Source organism: Schistocerca nitens, chromosome 11, assembly GCF_023898315.1.
Source record: "Schistocerca nitens isolate TAMUIC-IGC-003100 chromosome 11, iqSchNite1.1, whole genome shotgun sequence".
Classification (NCBI taxonomy): domain Eukaryota; kingdom Metazoa; phylum Arthropoda; class Insecta; order Orthoptera; family Acrididae; genus Schistocerca; species Schistocerca nitens.
Window position 1 is genome coordinate 40,913,354 of NC_064624.1, and position 17,329 is coordinate 40,930,682.

Here is a 17,329-nt window from a genome sequence, read left to right on the forward strand (position 1 = left end):
CAATGGCATGAACAGCAAGTAACAGTAACCAATAAGCTACGTCCGATCATCCTTGATGAAGAGCGAGGATGAAAGACATTGATTTATTGATTTATTTTATTTCATTAACAGTACAGAGTAACCCACCACCTTGAAATTTAAGGTGGGTCAGACGCTTCTGAATCTAACAGCAAAGACTTCTCATTGTTACAATCTTATTGGTATACAGCTGCTATGCTTTTTTAAAAAATAATACGAAGAAAATAATATATAAAATTTTCTCTTAGGTTACAGCAAATGCAATGCTTAACAATTGTTAAAATGGTTGAAATGGCTCTGAGCACTATGGAACTTAACATCTGAGGTCATCAGTCCCCTAGAACTACTTAAACCTAACCAACCTAAGGACATCACACACATCCATGCCCAAGGCAGGATTTGAACCTGCGACTGTAGGAGTCGTGAGATTCCAGACTGAAGCATCTAGAACTGCTCTTAAAGTGGTTCCATATAATTTGTTACTACCTAGTTGATGAGAATATAATTTATAATATGCACATATCAAAGAAAAATAAATGAAAAGAATATGTAATACAATGAGTGCAGCGAAAGAACATGCCGTATTTGGAAGTGTAATATAGTCTAAGTAGCACATTGGCTGATAATGGCGTATTTCTACGTATTTCAGATGATAAGGTCTTGGTACAACCTCGAGCTATTCTCATCTGAAATGGTTTGTGCTAAGGACAGAATGATTTGTAGGCAATCAGCTGTAGCTCCAAGAGAAACACCTCAACAAATCAGGGATGATCTGAAGCAACATAATTGACTGAGCCCATACACGCCTACCATAAAAAGTCACTTAGTAACAGGCGATTTACATGATAAATGAAATAAACCAGCTCATAAATTCAAAAACTAGGGACAGGATAGACTTTCCAAGGAAACCCTTAACTTGGAATGCCAAAGACAGATTTAAGGTTTTATGGAGTGACAAAAATAAATTTAACATTTTTTTTCTGATGGTGTGGAGTATACAGGGTGAGTCACTAACTACTGCAGCCAAGAGTAACTCTGAAAGTATGATAGGAGTTGAGAGGTTTGTGGGACAAAAGTTGCATGGTACAACAGGGGCCACAGTATGAAATTGGTTGATTGTTGCTTCAGAGATATAAAGGTCAACTTTGCTTTTTAAATGGGATGCTACAGTTTGATACTTATTTTCTGATAGCAGCTATGGAGATGAATCCGACGATGTTTAACACTAACTTCTTTGAAGGTCAATGAAGGTCAAAAAGGTGGCTTGAACATCCATTTACAGAAGGTGTTCAAAGTGATGACCATTGGTATCAATGCAGTGCTGCGATCTTCTTACCATGGATGGAGTGGTATTTCTTATCACATCAGCACTTATGGTAACACACACTCTGACAATTGTCTCATATCTCATGCAAATAGATAAGCAGACTTGTAATAAATAGATTACAATTTCATATCCTTCGATTACCCAATGGCAGTTTTTTGTATTACACACTTATGTTTATGTAATTGTAACTAATGCTATCTATAAAACATTTTTGAGTGCTACTGTAATAGGACTGTATTAAGACCCATGGTGAGATGAAAGAAGGAGATAGTAAAGAACAGTGGCACAGTACAAATACTGTTTTGTTCTGCAGATCACTATATGCAATCTGGTGACCATCTGGACAGCAGCAACAATCCTTAAGTACATTGATGTGAGCTCATCAGATCAAATCAAATTGTATTCGAAGAAAATAACTACCATATTTTACAGACTATAAGGTGCTCCTTAATTTTCAATCAATTTTAAGGAAAGTACATTTTTACCATTTTTTTATTAGATTGCAAAGTCAGCCAAAAAATTTCTTAGTTTATAAAACCAAAATGACCTTGTAAGATCACTGACATTCATTATCTCAACTTTCCTCAGCATCATTGTCCTCTATATATAAGATGGTCTTCACTACCATTATGAGCATTATTTATGTTGACCTACTAAAAGATTTAACGACGATATTTTCTCTCACCCTACATCGCAACTGCTTTACTGACTGACACACTTGTTTGTTTGTAGATCATTTTAGAACTCCCTTTGTCATGAATTCATGTTGGGCTTAATCCATCACCCATTTGTTCCAATCCTCTTCCATTTACAATTTAAATGCACTGAAATGCCATGGAAACTGGTATACACATGCGTATTCAAAGATAGAGGTATGTCAACAAGCAGGATATGACACTGCAGACTGCAATGCCTATATAAAACAAGAAGTGTCTGGCACAGCTGTTTCATCAGTTACTGCTTCAACAATGGCAGGTAATTAAGATTTAATTGAGTCTGAATGTGACGTTATAGCCAGTGCATGAGCGATGGGACAGCATTTCTGAGATAACAATGAAGTGGAGATACTCCCATATGGCCATTTCATGAGTGTACAGTGAATATCAGGAATCCATTAAAATATAAAATTTCTGACATTGCTGTGGCTAGAGAAGGATACTGCAAGAATGGGACCACCAATAAATGAAGAGAATCATTCAACATGATGGATGTGCAATCCTTGCACAAATTGCTGCAGGTTTGAATACTGGGCCAACAAAAAGTATCAGCGTGCAAACCATTCAACAAAACATCACTGATATGGGCTTTTGGAGCCGAAGGCCCACCGTGCACCCTTGATTACTGCACGACACAAAGCATTACACCTCAATTTGGCCTGTCAACACCAGCATTGGACTGTTGAGACTGGAAACATGTTACCTGGTCAGATGAGTCATTTCAAATTGTATTGAGCAGATGGATGTGTAAAGGTATGGAGATAGCCTCATGAATCTATGGACAATACTTCAGCAGGGAACTGTTCAAGGTGGTGGAGGCTCTGTAATGGTGTAGGGCATGTGCTGGAGTGATATGGGACACCTGATACATTTTGATATGACTGACAGATCACACGTACATAAGTATCCTGTCTGATCACCTGCAGCCATTCATGTCCATTGTGCAATATGACAGACTTGGGCAATACCAGTAGAATTGCTACAGAGTGGCTCCATGAACACTCTTCTGAGAAACACTTCTGCTGGCCACCAAATTCCCCTGGCATTAACATTACTGAGCAAAACTGGGATGTCTCATGACATGCTCTTCAGAAAAGATCTCCAGTCCCTCATACTCTTTCTGATTTATGGTCAGCCCTGCAAGATTCTTGGTGTCAATTCTTCCCCTGCAGTACTTCAAACATTAGCTGAGTACATGCCATGTTGTGTTGCAGGACTTTTGCATGCTCACTGGGGCTCTACATCATATTACACAGGTGTACCAGCTTATTTGGATTTTCAGTCATCATCATCATCATCATCATCATCATCATCATCATCATCATCATCATCATCATTATTTACGACTGATTATGCCTTTCAGCGTTCAGTCTGGAGCATAGCCCCCCTTATACAGTTCCTCCATGATCCCCTATTCAGTGCTAACATTGGTGCCTCTTCTGATGTTAAACCTATTACTTCAAAATCATTCCTAACCGAATCCAGGTACCTTCTCCTTGGTCTACCCCGACTCCTCCTACCCTCTACTGCTGAACCCTTGAGTCGCTTGGGTAACCTTGCTTCTCCCATGCGTGTAACATGACCCCACCATCTAAGCCTGTTCGCCCTGACTGCTACATCTATAGAGTTCATTCCCAGTTTTTCTTTGATTTCCTCATTGTGGACACCCTCCTGCCATTGTTCCCATCTACTAGTACCTGCTATCATCCTAGCTACTTTCATATCCGTAACCTCAACCTTGTTGATAAGGTAACCTGAATCCACCCAGCTTTCGCTCCCATACAGCAAGGTTGGTCGAAAGATTGAACGGTGCACAGATAACTTAGTCTTGGTACTGACTTCCTTCTTGCAGAAGAGAGTAGATCGTAGCTGAGCGCTCACTGCATTAGCTTTGCTACACCTCGCTTCCAGTTCTTTCACTATGTTGCCATCCTGTGAGAATATGCATCCTAAGTACTTGAAACTGTCCACCTGTTCTAACTTTGTTCCTCCTATTTGGCACTCAATCCGTTTATATTTCTTTCCCACTGACATTACTTTCGTTTTGGAGATGCTAATCTTCATACCATAGTCCTTACATTTCTGATCTAGCTCTGAAATATTACTCTGCAAACTTTCAATCGAATCTGCCAACACAACTAAGTCATCCGCATATGCAAGACTGCTTATTTTGTGTTCACATATCTTAATCTCACCCAGCCAGTCTATTGTTTTCAACATATGATCCATAAATAATATGAACAACAGTGGAGACAGGTTGCAGCCTTGTCTTACCCCTGAAACTACTCTGAACCATGAACTCAATTTACCGTCAACTCTAACTGCTGCCTGACTATCCATGTAAAGACCTTTAATTGCTTGCAAAAGTTTGCCTCCTATTCCATAATCTCGTAGAACAGACAATAACTTCCTCCTAGGAACCTGGTCGTATGCCTTTTCTAGATCTATAAAGCATAGATACAATTCCCTGTTCCACTCATAACACTTCTCCATTATTTGCCGTAAGCTAAAGATCTGGTCCTGACAACGTCTAACAGGCCTAAACCCACACTGATTTTCATCCAATTGGTCCTCAACTAATACTCGCACTTTCCTTTCAACAATACCTGAGAAGATTTTACCCACAACGCTGATTAAAGAGATACCTCTGTAGTTGTTACAATCTTTTCTGTTTCCATGTTTAAAGATAGGTGTGATTACTGCTTTTGTCCAGTCTGATGGAACCTGTCCCGACTCCCAGGCCATTTCAATTATCCTGTGTAGCCATTTAAGACCCGACATTCCACTGTATTTGATGAGTTCCGACTTAATTTCATCCACCCCAGCTGCTTTATTGTACTGCAATCTATTGACCATTTTCTCCACTTCCTCAAATGTGATGCTATTTCCATCATCATTCCTATCCCGTTCTACCTCGAAATCTGAAACATTACTGATCGTATTTTCACCTACATTGAGCAACTCTTCAAAATATTCCCTCCATCTGCCCAAGGCATCCACAGGATTCACCAGCAGTTTTCCTGGCTTTTCAGTGTAGTGTATTTTTCAAGAAGTTGCAATTGTGAAGTAAGTCCTCCTGCAATAACAGCAAGCTCTGTATTTAATTGTCTCCATTTCTCTTTCACAGAATTTTACAAATGACTACTGAAGTGATCTAGCACAAGAAGAAAACTCATCTTCAATGAAGTGACTTTCCTTTGCTTCTGTTAATCCACAGTTTCATACCAGCCTCATCCATCCAACTCCTGTCACATACATGAACAACACCTGCCAGTATTCCACAAGGTTTTGACGTTTTTTAGCACTTGAAAATGATCACTGGATTAAGTTTAGTGCCATCAACACAACACGAAAGAACAACAGTGTAGTGCATTTTTTCATGTTCACCTGTTTTAATAGTTACCATTTTAGCACTTTTCATGGCAACAATTTTGTTACTTGGCAATCAAGTCTTTATGCACTATTTAACTTAGTTCCATACTGGTTTTCTTTCTATGTTGTATAATAATGTGATGGAAAGGTACTACTATTGTCATACTCTTGTGGAATTTTATGAGATGTTTTGGTCTTGGTTCACATGCTATGTCCATGACACTTTATAAACCTGTAGCACCAAACATTTTCACCCTTAGTATCTGTTAAGTTCCACTGTAGCACTAGCTTACAAGCATGTATTTGAGACTTTTTGTAGCAATTCGAACACCATTTGGATGGTGTGCTTGAATCCATTTCAGTACAGCATCTTCTAGTTTTCGCCATTTTGTATTCAGTCCCCTATTTGCACATTTGGCCTTCCTCATGTTTTTCTGTTCTTCTTTACTAGCCTGCCAATAGCAATTTTTTTTCTGTTGCTGGAGGACTGGAATGCTGCTCAGCTGCTGTGTTTCCACATTGTTTTGCATATGCTTTTACTTTCTATTTATAGCCTGCATCATATGAGTACCTTTTATTTTTTCCACTGTGAAGCTAGCTACTAAAGAAAATATTCTTCTGTTACCAATAACACAAATCACTTTCAATTAAAGTTTGCTGGCACTGTAGACTGCAATGACACGTCACAGGCTAGACAGTGCTCTTGGTTTGTGATTGTGGGGCATGAGGGAGACACTGTTAGCAAGCTTGTGAATCCCATTAACTCATGTTCGTTGCATTGGTGCAATTGAATCCAATGTTGCTAGATAGATTTCCTGCAGCATTGAATATGTGGCAAATTTTAAGGCAACCAGGAATTTTGACGCCAACACTGGACTTGTTATATTAAATTCGAGTATAACACACCTCAACTTTGAAGGCACTTTTTTGAACAAAGAAATGAGTTTTATAATCTGTAATATATGGTATCAAGTCTCTGTAAGTACCACTGGAAATTTGAACAAATAATTAAGGTAACTTAAAATTTATCTTGCATTCAAACTTTCAAATACTACGAGTGAGATATTAATGTATCATCAAATGTACAGGATTGATTGTCACTGAACATTTGTCATTTAACATTGAAACACGAACAGATATGTGGGAATGTCCATGTTACTGATAAGTCGCATATATGTACAGTATTTAACAATCACTTTCTGAATATAGCAGGTGAACTAAATAGAAACCTAGTCCCAACAGGGAATCATATAGCGCTCTTAGAAAAAAGTGTTCCGAGACTGTTACCTGATATGCTCCTCCATGATACTGACAAGAGGGAGATTGAGTTAATAATTAAATCACTAAAGACCAAGAACTCTCATGGATATGACGGGGAATCTAGCAGAATACCGAAGTATTGTTCTATGTATGTTAGCCCAGTACTTAGCCATATATGTAACTTTTCCTTTAGGAGTGGTCGGTTTCCTGACCGATTAAAGTACTTGGTAGTGAAGCCACTTTATAAAAAGGGAGACAGGGATAATGTTGACAATTATAGACCTATTTCTATGCCATCGGTGTTTGCTAAAGTTATCGAGAAGGTTGTATATGCAAGGTTACTGGAGCATTTAAAGTCACATAATTTGCTGTCAAATGTTCAGTTTGGTTTTAGAAATGGTTTAACAACTGAAAATGCTATATTCTCTTTTCTCTGTGAGGTTTTGGACGAATTAAATAAAAGGTTGCGAACGCTAGGTGTTTTCTTTGATTTAACGAAGGCTTTTGACTGTTGACCACAAAATGTTACTGCAGAAGTTGGACCATTATGGAGTAAGGGGAGTAGCTTACAATTGGTTTGCCTCTTACCTTAAGAACAGAAAGCAAAAGGTAATTCTCCGCAATATTGAAAGTGGTAGTGATGTTCCGTCCCAATGGGGCACTGTTAAGTGGGGCGTTCCCCAAGGGTCGGTGCTGGGGCCACTGCTGTTTCTTATTTATATAAATGATATGCCTTCTAGTATTACAGGTGATTCAAAAATATTTCTGTTTGCTGATGACACCAGCTTGATAGTGAAGGATCTTGTGTGTAATATTGAAACAGTATCAAATAACGTAGTTCATGAAATAAGTTCGTGGCTTGTGGAAAATAATTTGATGCTAAATCACAGTAAGACTCAGTTTTCACAGTTTCTAACTCACAATTCAACAAGAACTGATATTTTGATCAGACAGAATGGGCATATTATAAGCGAGACGGAACAGTTCAAGTTCCTAGGAGTTCGGATAGATAGTAAGCTGTTGTGGAAAGCCCATGTTCAGGATCTTGTTCAGAAACTAAATGCTGCTTTATTTACCATTAGAACAGTATCTGAAATAAGTGACAGTTCAACACGAAAAGTAGTCTACTTCGCATATTTCCATACGCTTATGTCATATGGTATTATTTTTTGGGGTAATTCTTCTGATTCAAAAAGGGTATTTTTGGCTCAAAAATGGGCTGTTCGAGCTATATGTGGTGTAAGTTCGAGAACCTCTTGTCGACCCCTATTCAATAGTCTGGGAATTCTGACATTGCCCTCACAGTATATATTTTCTTTAATGTCGTTTGTTGTTAGCAATATTAGCCTATTCCCAAGAGTTAGCAGCTTTCACTCAGTTAATACTAGGCAGAAATCCAATCTGCATGTGGAATGCACTTCCTTGACTCTTGTGCAGAAAGGAGTGCGGTATTCTGCTGCATCCATTTTCAATAATCTACCACAAGAACTCAAAAATCTTAGCAGTACCCCAAACACTTTTAAGTCTAAACTGAAGAGTTTCCTCATGGCTCAGTCCTTCTATTCTGTCGAGGAGCTCCTGGAAGAGCTAAAAAATTAAACAAATTCCAGTGTTACATTGTTGATTTTCTTTCTTTAAATTTACGACTTGTCACCTGAATATGTTTTTTTATATTTCATTTTATCTGTTTCTACAATCGTGTTATAATTTCATGTATTGACTCGTTCCATGACCATGGAGACTTCTCCTTAATTTGGTCCCACGGAACAATAAATAATAAATAAATAAATATACATTTAATATTTTTCTCTGGTGAACTATGTTCCTCCCAAGCCAAGAGAAATACCATTAACCGGCTATCCATTGGGAATACTTTCCTGAGAGAGAAAGCCGACAACTGCGAGGCAGTATTTAAATTCCCATTCATACAACTTTTGCAATAGTATCTTTGAGGAAGTTTAGGACATTTCGAAGGTCAATGCTATGATGGCAAGTAGAATTTGTCACACATTTAAACATACTCATCAACCCATTGACAAACAAAAGATGAATGCAGCCAAAGTAAGTGAGGAACAGCAATAAGCAAAGGATTCAACATATCAAATATTCTAACTATGCTGATTGATCTCTCAAAAAATCAGATGCATAGCCAACTGCTAATTTGTCACTTTCCGGCTATAGAACATTATTCACAAGTATTATATAGAAAAACACTAAAACTGAATTCAACGGTATTATACCAAACTGTGCATCTGAACTTCAGGAGTTAAATATAACACTGTAAAGTTTTTCATTAATAAGTTTTTATAAACACTGATGATTACAATATGGCTGAATTTTACTACTGTTAAGCCAAAACTGCCACAAGCACAAACCACACATCAAACTGTACAGTTTATCTGGAACTCAACTGTATCCAGGGTATCTAAAATTTGACTAAAACTACTCAATTAATTTGACAAGAGCTAAATATACTCCACAATTCCATACACCAAAAGACAGTATATTTTGCACTACACCCTTACCTTTATCCTTGGTCAGTATGTGTTCACACGTTTTTGGAAAATTAACTATTATGCAGTGTGAACAAGATATGTTCAGTTCAATTGGTTGAATTCAAACTTCGTATGTGCTACATAGTAGCATAAAGCACCATGTAAATAAGCAGGAAATTATGATCTAACCTGATAAGACGCATTTGTTTGTATACAAATATTCCTTTGTGTTTACTTATTTTAACAGTTTCATGATGGCAGTTTATTATGTTTCCACCAATATTTAATGTAATATTTATCTTAGAATATTTCATAAGGTTTTAAAGTGACAAGCATGGGGAGGTGCTTAATTCAAGCCAGGCTTCACAAACTCCTCACTAGGGTACGAACTAATCCAGAAGGTACGTTGAGGAAGGAGGATGGGGAAAATACAAAAACAGCATGTGAGACACTGGAACTGCTCCTCAAAATTCATTTTCCTCAATATGCTCTGGCGGATAACATAGGCCAGAATGCGACCCCTGAAAGACAATGGTTCACAGCCACTCAAAGAGAGGACTGTGACCTGCCAAGGCGTGTGTCGATTTCAGTAAAATCCAATGGGCAGTGGGAACATTGTAACTGGTCAAGTCACCTGGCCCCGATGGAATCTTTCCAGCTCTCCTGAAACAAGCAGGAGAGAATCTTGTAAGAGTGCTGTGCAGGTTATTCAGGGTTAGCCTAGCAGCGGGAGTCATTCCCAATGCCTGGAGGGCAGTGACAGTTGTCTTTATTCTAAAGCCAGGGAAAACTGATCATAACAGGCCCAAGGAAATGAGATCAATCAGTCTGGTTAATGTACATGTTGGGGAGAGGAGGCTAACTATGGCTCATCTATATTCAAACCAACACACACATCAACCAGGTAAATCACCAGAGAAAGTTTTCTGTCCATTTGTTGTGAGGGTGGAGAAAGCCCTTTGCTTTCAAGAAAGAGCCTACTCCATCTTCCTGGACATTGAGGGAACTTTTTGTAAGACAACCGTTGATTCCATGATTAGGGCAGCAGAGCTGCATGACCTTGTGACCACTATATGTAGGTGGACTAAGGCCATGCTTAGTAGGAGGAGGGTAGAAGCCACCGTGATGAATGAAAAGATGGTAATTAACACCACTAGAGATTCTCCACAAGGAGGAGTTTTGCCCACTTCATTGTGGAATCTAGTGGTGAACAAACTCATTGAGAAACTAGATTCCAGGCAATGATTTTGTGAAGGATACACCGATGACCTTGTCATAGTAATACTTGGCAAATTTACTTCCAACACTGAAGTTGGAATCTAAAGCTTTTTGATGAAACTCAATCTGTGAAGGGGATTGTGAAAAATCTAGGGGGTACCCTTAGATGAGGAACTAATATGGACCCCTCACATTAAGAGCATCTGCTCCAGGGCGAAAGGTACTCTAGTGAGTACCAGAAGGACTTTAGGCAAAAAACTATGGCCTAAGAACCTGAGGTATGCACTGGATATACAGCACAGTGGTTAGACTTAGGATCTCCTATAAGGCCGTAGTGTCCTGGAAGAAGGTAGAACAGCAGGTTGCAGCTAAGAAGCTTGCTAAGGTGCTGAGCCTGGCCTGCTTCATCACAAGAGGCAGAATTAGTAGCACACCAACCACTGGGGTGGAAGCCATGCTGGACATGCCTCCACTAAACCTTTGGGAAGCAGCTGGTGCATACAGACTCAAAACTGGTAAAAACTGGATCTCATTGAGATATCCAGACCCACACACTAATATAGAGAGTGAGGCAAATATAGGAATGGCTGGGGAACTGCCGGCCGACTATATAATAACTCCCAACTGCTTCAACAAGCTTTACAATATAATAATTTGAAGTTGGGAACAGTAAGAAAAAACAGTTTGACACCATACTGGGGACATTGTCTGGTTCACTGATTGGTCGAAATCAGACCAAGGTGCTGGGGCCGTGGTATATGGAATTCAGCGAAGACTGGAGGGCATCATCTCTCTAGGACAACTGGCCTCTGTATTCCAAGCTGAAATTACTGCAATCAGGGTGTGTGTGTGTGTGTGTGTGTGTGTGTGTGTGTGTGTGTGTAGGAAAAAATACATAGGTGCTAGAAGGATCGTAGCATCTACATCTATTCAGACAGCCAGACAGACCTTAAATCATTAGCAACTCCTGTAACAAGATCTAAAATTATTGCAGAATGTCACAGGGCTCTGGTGGAGCTAGGGGGAAGCGATTGGGTAAAACCAATGTTGGTCCTTGGCCACTCAGGGATCGGTGGCAATGAACAAGCTGACAAATTGGGGGCAGAGACTCCATTCATTGGACCGGAACCTGTCCTGACAATCACCAAGGCTATGATCAAACTAGAACTACAGAACTGGCTTAGAAGACAGCACATAGAATACTGGTCCAAGGTCGATAAGCAAAAACATGGCAAGTTAATGATGCCAAAGCCGTGTTTTGAAAGAAGCTCTGTAATCCTGGGCTTGAACAGCCAAGAGATTAAACTCACACCCAAAGGTGTAATGGAGGCATGTCCAGCACGGCTTCAATCCCAGCAGTTGCCGTGCTACTAATTCTGCCTGTTATAGCGAAGCAGTCCAGTCTCTGCACCTTAGCAAGCTTCTTAGCTGTAACCTGCTGGTCCACCTTCTCCCACGACACTATGGCTCCATACGAGATTCTAAGTCTAACCACCGTACTGCACAACCAGTGCATACCACAGGGTCTTAGGCCCTAGTTTTTTTGCCACAAGTCCTTCTGGTATTCACTAGAGTACCTTTCGCCCTGGAGCAGATGCTCTTAACCCCTAATCACAGTATTGAGTACTTCTCATGCAACTACAGTCATGCAGTCCCGTGGACTGCATTCAGAAGGTGGGAAAAATAAGTAAAAATCACCAATCTAGTGCTACTTTTTGAATTTAGTACTACATACTTATTCTTCAATTATACATAAATGGTAAATTATGAACAAAATATTGTTTCGGTGCTGTGAAAAAGACTTATTCATATTGCACTCTAAATTCTCATTGAAATTTACAGTAATTGACAAATATCCAAATATCTAAGTGTAGTTCTTTACTTGAAACTTGGTTGTTGCAGGTTAATGTTGATCAAGTACCACCGGTGTTAAATTTAATGAGAATTCTTGACAGCAAATGAAACAGAAAAAATCTGCACTACTGAAAGCGGCCACATTACGCACCACCTTACACGCACTGCGGACGCACCTTACAAGAGCATTCCAAACAAATTGGGACCTTGCACTTGCGACACAAGTAACTTGTCTTTCTCTTCTTTTTTGGTGGACAAATGCGACATGGCTTCCTTCCATCCCTAGGTAGTTTGTCCTCCTTTTCCAGCTCTTCATGGAGATGTACTTCAGTTCCTAGAACTCTAACGATAGAAAACCTCAATTCTCATGGGAGGCATTTATTCACTATCCTTTCATGCAGTGAATGTTCGATTAGTTCTTTCGCTAGGGCTTTCATGAAGTTCATCCTGGTAAGCACAGTTCTTTCCTTGAATGACTAATGAACAATATATGCACTGACAACACTCATGTCAAGAATATGGAAAACCACGGCCATGGTCCAACGTTGCGTGCGGCAACTTTAACAATATTTGACACACTTTTCGTCTACAGTATCAACAGCACCCTTTGTGTTGTTATAGTGGGCTATTATTACAGGTTTTTTTTTTTACTTTCCACGTCATCTTCTATGGAGTGATGCATTGTTGATATAAGAATTACTGCTCTTCCTTTCTTAGGTACATGCAAAATGAGCGTGATGTGTTTGGTAAATCCATACAGCATTGTTCCAACTTCATGCCTACAGGAAGGCAAGAAAGATGCAGGAATTTCCTTTCGGTTCTTCCGCATTGTTCCCACTGTGGTCAAATCATTTTTCTGTAGCACATCTGCAAGTTCGATTGACACATACCAGTTATCAGCAGTGTTGTTTCGGTTAGCATGTGCTATTGGCTTGCACAATCTGAGGACAGCCTGAGTGATAATGGCATACTTCTTCTCATCTGGGGAAGGTCCTACTCCATCAGTACCTTTTCCACAGTAGAGATAGGTGTTGAAGATGTAGTTAGTCCTGGAGTCAGCTAGGCATTGAAGCTTCAGGCCATACTTCGCCGGTTTAGATGGAATATACATTTTGAATTTACAGTGTCCTCTGAAACCGATTAGCATTTCATCAACTGTAGCATTAACCCCAAAAATATAGGATCGCTGCAAATTTTCGTTGAATTTATGTAGAATGTTTGTTATAGCAGCTGCTGGATCAGAAACCTTACGTAACTCCACGTCATCAGGGTTGTCAAATCTCAAGCAGGTGAGAATTACAGCAAATAATGCTGAAGATATAGTGATACGGAAAATAGCATGGACAGTCCCATCAATACAAAAGAGAGAACATATGTCTTAGTTAATCAATTTGAATACTGAAGTGTATATAAGAAGGTCGATGAAACTCGACATTTCAGACATTGTACAAGGTCTGATTTCTGTTCTCTTCCTGTAGAAATTGGTCACAATGGAACTGAATAAGTTCTCTACACTTTAATTACAATTCAAAGTTATATACAAAGTCCTTGTGGACACTAAGTACAATCCGTACTTGTAAATTTATTTGCACTGTCAAATTTTCCTCTGCCTCTCTTTTTCTTGTCTTTTATGAAATATTAATAAATACAGTACACTAATACACTGGACATCATTTTAGTTTATTTGCAGTGTAGTATAAAAATTGAAAATAAAAAGATTAAAAGATCAAACAATGGAAAATCCAGGACAGAATGGAACAATATGGTGAAAAGAGCAGTTGCTGTGCACCATATAGCAGAGATGCTGAGTCGCATATAGGAGAAACAAAAAGACTGTCACAAATATAGCTTTCAACCAGTGAGGCCTTTATCAAAATTATAGACAACAAACACACACATACACACTCGTACCAACATAACTCCTACACACATGACTGGAGTCTCAGCCAACTGAGGCCACACTGCAAGCAGCAGCATCTGTGCATTATGAAGTGAGCGGCAGCTGGGTGGGGGGTAAGGAGGAGGCTGGGGTAGTGAGGGAGAGGGATAGTAGCATAGTGGTGGCAGACAGTGATGTGCTGTTGGGTAGCATACAGCACTGAGGTGGAAAGAGGGTAAGGCAGCACACTATCTGATCAAAAGTATAGAGACATCCCCGAAAACATACATTTTTCATATTAGGTGGATTGTGGTGCCATCTACTGCCATGGTCTCCATATCAGCAACTTCAGTAAACATTATACATCATCAGAGAGCAGAATGGGGCACTCTGCAGAACTTACAGACTTTGAACGTAGCCAGACGATTGGGTGTCACTTGTGTCATACGTCTGTACACAAGATTCGAAACTCCTAAACATCCCTAGTGCCACTGTTTCCAATGTGATAGTGAAGTGGAAATGTGAAGGGACACTTACAGCACAAAAGTGTACAGGCCAACATCATCTGTTGACTGACAGATACCTCCAATAGTAGAAGAGATTCGTAATGTATAATAGGCAGACACCTATCCATATAATCACACAGGAGTACCAAACTGCATCAGGATCCACTATAAGTATTGTGATAATTAGGCAGGAGGTGAGAAAACTTGGATTGCATGGTCAAGCGGCTGCTCATAAGCCACACATCACACCAGTAAATACCAAACAATGCCTCGCTTGATGTAAGGAGTGTAAACATTCAACGACTGAACAGTGGAAAAACATTTTGTGGAGTAACAAATCACAGTACACAATGTGGCAATCTGATGGCAGGGTGTGGGTATGGTGAATACCCAGTGAACATAATCTGATAGAACGTGTAGTGCCAACAGTAAAATTGGAGGCAGTGGTGATATGGCGTGGTCGTGTTTTTCACGGAGGGGCCTTGAAGCCCATGTTGTTTTGCATGGTACTATCGCAGACCAGCCGTACACTGATGTTTTAAGCACCTTCTTACTTCCCACTGTTTAAGAGCAATTTGGCCAGAATACCAGGGGTATTCCACCATCCACCAAACCTACACAATTTACTCATCCACCCCTACACAACCCCTTCTTCTAACCTCTTAACCTCATGGCTCATACCCCTGTAATAGACATAGATGTAAGACCTGTCCTATGCATCCTCCCACCACCACCTACCTCCAATCCAGTCACAAATATCACCTATCCCATCAAAGGCAGGGCTACCTGTGAAACAAGTCAAGCAGTCTACAAGCTAAGGTGCAACCACTGTCTTGTATTCTATGGGGGCATGACAACCAGCAAGCTGTCTGTCCACATGAATGACCACCGAATAAACTGTGGCCAACAAACAAATGGGCCACCCTGTTCCTGAGCGTGCTGCCAAACAGGACATACTTTATTTCAATGACTGCTTCACAGCCTGTGCCAGTTTTTCTGAATTGCGCAGGTGGGAACTTTCCCTGTAATATCTCCTATGTTCCCATAACATCCTGGCCTCAACCTTAGTAAGTCATTGTCCTCTCCCATCCAGTCCATTCTCTGATCCCATTCCAGCATTACACAGCCCTCATTTCTCTATCACACCATCATTTTACATTTCCTCTTTTCTGCATTCCCCTCCCCATCTCTCCACTGCCCTTCGTCTAACCTCCCAACTGCACATGGCTGCCCTACCCTCTTTCCACCTCAATCCTGTGTGCTCCCCAACAGGATGTCACCCTCTACCTCCGCCACCCCTACCCCACTATTTCTCCCCATCCCCGCACCAACCTCCTCCTCACCCCCACCCAGTCACCATTCCCATCATGCACTGGTGCTGCTACTCACAGTGTGGCCTCAGTTGCCTGACACTGCAGTCATGTGTGTGTGAGTTGCATTTGCACAAGTATATATGTGTATGATTGTCATTTAATTCTGAGAAAGGCCTTACTGGATGAAAGCTATATTTGTGACAGGCTTTTTGTTGTTCCTATCTGTGACTCAGCATCTCTGCTATATGGTGAGTAGCAACTTTCACAATATTGTTAGAAGATTAAAAGAATCATCCACATAGGGGCTTGACCTAACAACCTTCAGACTACATGAATGTTGGTTGTCTACCATTTTTGACATGTCCGAAACAACAGACATGACACAGAATCTGCACCTCTTATAAATCATATGTAAATTAAAGGTGGAGAGGGAATAAAGGGAAGGAAAGGGAATCGATCACAGCTATTGGCTGCATTGGGACATTACGGAGTGAACATGTGTACCTGGATCTCCTGCTTACTAGGCAGGTTCAATAACCACTGCACCATCCAGGACATAACTGCATGGACTATCTTGGCTTGCCCCTCAGCTGATCCACACTCCCATCGAGCACCACCTACCCACAGCTCCTGTCCATGTCCAAAAGAGCAGACACCACACATTCATATAATTTTATAGGCCTAGCTAGGCAATGAATCCAGCTACTTCAATGTGGATGCACAAGTATGTCCTACCTCCTGTGGGAATCTCAGATGAGTAAATATGGAGGAAATGGACAGGGGCTGAGGATAGGTGGCACTCGATGGGAGTGTGGATCGGCTGTGAGGCGAGCCAAGATAGTCCGTGCAGTTGTGGTAACACTGAGTCCCAGATGGTGCAGTGTTTATCGCATCTGCCCTGTAAGTAGGAGATCCCATGTTCAAATCACAGTCTGGTACATACTTTCACTTGTCACCACCGATTCTGCATAATGTCCCAACGTAGCTGACAGCAATTATCGCTCCCCTTTCCTTTCATTTCCACCCCCCTTGACCTTCAATTTACATATAACCTTCAGATTATTGTTTTGTATTCTTTTCACTGTGCCAACCACTCCCTATAAACTATACTAATATAAATGGCCCATGCCTTACCCGACCTGTACCAAAATACTATTCCTTCTAAATCCTTGGGCATCTGGAGTTCCCACTTCTGTCATTATCATTTCTGGCCAAGCCCTGCATGTATCATAAATTTGTGCGAAATCAGACATGAAGAAGTACATTTACTTCTCAGTCATGTCGTCCTCTAATCTGCCAAGTAGGGGAGTTGAGACTTTCTTTCGTTTCAAAGACGTCTGAACATTTTCCAATACAAACTACAATGGTGAG

General features: G+C 40.4%; 1 protein-coding gene across 1 annotated transcript in view; it reads right to left on the bottom strand.

The window, feature by feature from the left end:
* Positions 1-17,329, bottom strand: part of LOC126213219 (uncharacterized) — an 89,631-nt gene that overhangs the window by 39,540 nt on the left and 32,762 nt on the right. The window lies entirely within an intron of this gene.